Consider the following 5330-nt stretch of genomic DNA (forward strand, 5'->3'; position numbering starts at 1 on the left):
AGGGAGGGAAGGAGGGAGGGAAGGAGGGAGGGAAGGAGGGAGGGAGGAAGAAAAGTAGAGGCGGCCTTGGCCACGTGGAGAAGGGGGGAAAGGGAGAGAGGGAACAAGAGGTGAGAGTAAAGACAAGAATAAGAGGTTGAGAGAGAGCGTCCACGAAGTCATTGTTTTTAATAGCTGCGTAGTACTCCATTGTGTAAAAATGTACCAGTGTAAGAATCACCCAGGTGATACTGATTTTGAAGACATGAAGGGGTCATGGAGAGCAGCTTTGGCTTGGCACTGTGAGAGGCCAGGGAAGGCCATTGGTGAAGATGGCCCAGGACTGAAGAGGTCATGCAAAGGAGTTGAGGCTTGGCACCATGAAGAGAGCCTATGAGAGGCTACTGGTGAAGCCTAGTTGCAATGGAAGACCCCAGGGTATTGGAGATGCCAGTACCATGGAATGATCATGAGGAACAGCAGCAACAGTGGAATGGATCAACCTGAGCTTAGAGTGCTACAGAGGGCAGAGCTGGAGAAGTGACGCCAGCCCTTTGGAGGAGCCCAGAAGATCATGTGTGGATCCCAGACATTGACACAAGAAGCTGTGACATTGAAGTTGCCTTGGAGACCCCAAGATGTTCTAGATGCCAGAGCCATGAGCTATCTGCTGAGGAAAGCTGCTAACAGAGAGTAGAACCAGCCCAGGAGAAAGAAGTTGTTGCAGTCAACAAAGATGAAAAAGGAGTTGGAATTTTGGTTTCTTTAAAACACACAGAAATATTATAAGAATGTGTTTTCATTTTAATTCCAGGTGTGGGATACAGGGCAGCCTTGAACTCTCCACAGAGCTGACTATGATTTGCCTTGTGTCTTAGCAGAGCCATGCCAGCTACAGATAGTATCTGTGATTGTGTGACTTTTGTAACTCCGGGAACTTCTGAGGGTTTATTATAGAGTCCTAATAGGTGGGGTATTTGACTGTTGGTCATTTAGGGAGGTTACGGTCTGTTAGTAGTTATGCTCAAAGAAGAAAACACAACAACACCAAAAAAAAAAAAAAATAATAAAAAAAAGAAAGAAAAAAAAAGAAAAAAAGAAATGAGATTCAGAAATTTTCCTAATCCTCTCTCCCCTCTATCCTTCCTTGTTTCTCTCCTATCTAGAGTTAGGGGGTGAAACCTGGGGAATAAAGGGTGGGAAGAAGACCTTACAAAGTAGCAAAGACCAGCTACAGGAGACAGAGACAGATTTCTGGGAAGTTCAAGCGCCAGCGAGCTTGGGTTACAGAGCATGGGAGATACAAAGAAACTCTGCCCTAGCAAGGTGGAAGCAGAGCTTCCAAACGGACTCCTGAACATTGTTCAGGACCTCCACATACGTGGAGTGGCACATAGGCATGCTGCCACCTGTATGCTAACATTCACACACATACACACATACACATGCTAACAACAAAACACGACGCTTGATCTTAGCCAAAAGGCCGAGAATCGATTAACAACACTAATAATAATTTTTAAATAATCAAAATAAGATAGAGAAGCAATTGAGGAAAATGTCCCTCAGGGTCCTAACAGCTCCTTAAGCAATGATCTGCCACCACAAGTGCCAGGTGTGTATAGCGAGAAAAAGACCCTCATGCTACCTATCCTTGTCTCTGCTTCCAGAATTCTCTCTCTCTCTCTTTCTCTGTGCCCTCTCCCACCCCTTTCTCTGCCCTATGGCTCTGCTCCTGTCTGTTTGCCTGTCTACATTCCCACTCATCTGTCTCTACCCCCCCTTCACCAGGTCCTCACTTCTCCCCTCTTCCCCAAGAAATGTCATCTACACCAGTTCTGTTGCATGGCATAATTTTCCGGGCATGTACCCTGGCTAAGGCCCACCAAGGATATCCCTTCACCCTTGGTGCAGTGACCTCAGGATGCTCTCCTGGTGTCTGGCCACACTGGATTCAATATTTGCGACACATCTGTCCATTCATCATCGTTTAGACATGCCTTCCAACACGGACGATTGGTGAGTTCTCTCTCTAACGCGGGTTAAATACTTCTCTGATCTGACCATTTCCCTGGATGAGGCTTCTTTCTTCCGGTATGGGTTTTCACCTTCTCGGTTTCTCTCTAAAATCCTGGTACCAGGTGAATGTGTCTGCTCCGGTTTAGCCCTGGCCCCTGTTCCATTGGATGGGACACTGGACATCTTGAGCCTTCTTAGTTCAGTCTCCCCTGGGTCCTGGGGATGCCTCTGACTCAAGCTTGGGACTCCTCAACCATGGAAATTTCATCCTGCTACACCTACCTTTTCAATTTATCAAACCTGGCCTCAACGTACCATCCAAGCCATCAGGGAACATGAAAATCAAATTCTCATTTCTTCATTCCTAGTGCCAAGTTCTGTTTGCTTCTGTCCCATCCTCCTCCCCACATACATTGCAAGAATGTCTTGATGTCTGGTTTCTTTGCACCCCTACTCTCAACAACAACAACAACAACATCTTAAAGTTGTGCTGTAAACTATTCTCTGTGGATTTGTAAATTGCTCATTGGGTATGGTTTGAAATCTATATAATCTGCAACAATATTTGGCTATAAACTCATATAAGGCTTATAATTTAAAAATATACACACATATGATTAAATTCTTGTTTAGGGCATATATATGTATCGCTGTAACTCAAATTCAACTCCATGTATATGTAGGTAACTTAGCTTTAATTCTGTGTGTATATGTGCATGTAACTTGGATACAACTCTAATTTTAAAAATATATAACTACTAGAAACACAAATTAAAAAAAAAAAAAACAAACCAACCATACGGCATTCCTTCATCTCAGCTGGTAACCTCAGTAGGACATATATGTACACATGGCTTACAACCTGCTATGTGATTTCACCATCTTAAGATGACCACATGGTATAAAGCAACAATTGCAAAACTTTTTAGTCCCAGTGAACTTTCTGTTGATTATTGTATCTCCTTTTAGACTAAGGAAGTAGCAACAAGCCAGGCAGTGGTGGCGCACGCCTTTAATCCCAGCAGAGGCAGGTGGATTTCTGAGTTCGAGGCCAGCCTGGTCTACAGACTGAGTTCCAGGACAGCCAGGGCTACACAGAGAAACCCTGTCTTGTAAAACAAAACAAAACAAAACAAAACAAAACAAAACAAAACAAAACAAAACAAACAAAAAAGCAGCAACAAGTCTCAAATATTTTAGATTGCTATGGACTTTAGGATGATAGAAATTCAAAGTTATATTTGATACAACATACTGTATATATGATTCGAAAGTTGTGGATTTGGTTCAATGCTTGCATTATGGGTTCCCAAGTTACACGGGAATTAGCAAGTCCCAGTTGGTTCTCTTTGGTTAATAGAGTTACTGGTGGCTAATGGCTGGGCAGGGAGACAGAGGTGGAACTTGGAGGTTCCCTGGCAAGGAACCTGAGGGAGGAAGAGAATCACCATTGCTGGGGAAGGACACAGTCCCAGCCTGAGAAGCATAGGACAGAGAGACAGAGAGACAGAGAGACAGAGTCACTGCCAACAAGTGAGAGTTTGGGGATTGTGGCTCCGGAGGGCTGTAGGCCTGGGTCCCTGGCAGCCAGAGTGGAATATAGGTTTTAGAAAGTAATAATCCAGGAACATCGGAGGAGAGAGTGTGTTAGTGGAGGAGAGGTTTGGAAGAGCCCCGCCATTGTGCTGCTCAGGGCATATTAAATAGAAGGCTGCCGGTGTGTCTCTTCCTTTTGGGAATCTGGAACATTGGGTGGGTGGTAAGGGCCGCTTGCTCCCTCACCAATGGCTCGATGTGATCAGTGAGACTATTTAATGCGACATTCAACTCTGGTTTAAAATATTCAGTACATGATGATGAAATTTCAAGGTTATAAACATCTATTCAGATTAATAAAAGCTGACTTAAAAATGTATGTATAACGACTCCGGTCGTTGCTAATTGCTCAACACAATTCGAGAGCTCTTACAAAATGCACTTAAGCAGCAACGTATGTTTAATGAACAAGGCCTATTTAATAATCAAGCTCTAAAAACTCCGAAGGCCTACTCAGGTTCACAGTACTATCTCTCTAGCTTCATTGTCTTTTAAACCTTAGCTGTTTGGATAAACTAAACCATTCAAAAACTGCATTATTCTATAATGGCGCATCTGGTCCTCCAAGAAAGTTCTTTTTCCCAATTTGGGTATCTAGACAAAAACCCCTTTTCCCTCAGGGGCTTGAAGAAAATTCCTGCTTGCTAAAATTTGAGTCATCCTCTGTATCTCTGGCAGGAGGAAACTTTGGCTCTTCTGTTGAAACGACTGAGGTGTCTACTAACCTGTCAAGGAAATGCTGGCCATTAGGTCCCAACACAGGTCACAAGTCCCCTTTCTCGCAGACAGCCTTGGCTGTGTAAAATAAACTTTTTCCCTTTCACCATGGAGTGGCTATTTTGGTTTCTTCACTGTACCCATTTTCAGGATCAGGAAAGTTACCCGTCTCCCTAGGGACCTTATCTATGATTAAATGTTTTATTTTGATACTAGAATAGTTTCAGTTCAAAGTGGATAAACCTAACAGGGATGTAGTGTAAAGTCCTAGTCTTATAAAAGCTACTAAATTATTTAAAGTGTTAATGATAATTAAAAAAAAATGCCAAGTTGGTAATGAGCAACCTTACGAATGATCAAGTCCTTTAATGTGTTCAGAAATCTATTTGCAGCCCTGCTGAGAACTGATGTCATTAACTACATGAACAAGCCTTATGAAGCTTCCTGCATACATTTTCAAAGTAACTAGAAACAAGCAAAGCTTGCCTAGTTAGCTATGCTTTAGATAGGTGCTCCTCAAAGTCTTCAGAGATCTACAGAATACGGCATTTAAAATGTTTAATGAGGAAGCTTTTCATGAGAGAGAGAGACACACGTTAGCTCCTGGCAGGATCTTCTCCTCCAGAGAAGATGATGGCAAGAACCTGCAGCTTGCTTTAATGTAGCAGAGGCAGCTAGTGGGCCAAACTGACCTTAACCTGGACTGCTGACCGCATACTGTCCAAACTGGACCTGCGGGACACTGGGAAGTTGACTGCCTCCCCTTGCCTGGACAAGTTAGGGCAGTCCTTCAAAGTTCTTTCTTCACAGAAAAGTCTGCCAAATCTTCTGAGCCTGGCAGCCAGGAGACAGATGCTCCACCAAGCACAGAGGAACCTTGGGTGACTGTCCAGGTAGTCATTAAGCCTCCTTCAGTTTTAACAGACTTGGCTTGGTCTGCACTTCCTGCTTTCTCAGTTGAAAAGACTAATACAACATATATCAGTTTAACAGCAACAGCCAAGGTTTCAGAAGCCTTC

This window comes from Mastomys coucha, unplaced genomic scaffold, assembly GCF_008632895.1.
Source record: "Mastomys coucha isolate ucsf_1 unplaced genomic scaffold, UCSF_Mcou_1 pScaffold1, whole genome shotgun sequence".
In the NCBI taxonomy this organism is placed as follows: domain Eukaryota; kingdom Metazoa; phylum Chordata; class Mammalia; order Rodentia; family Muridae; genus Mastomys; species Mastomys coucha.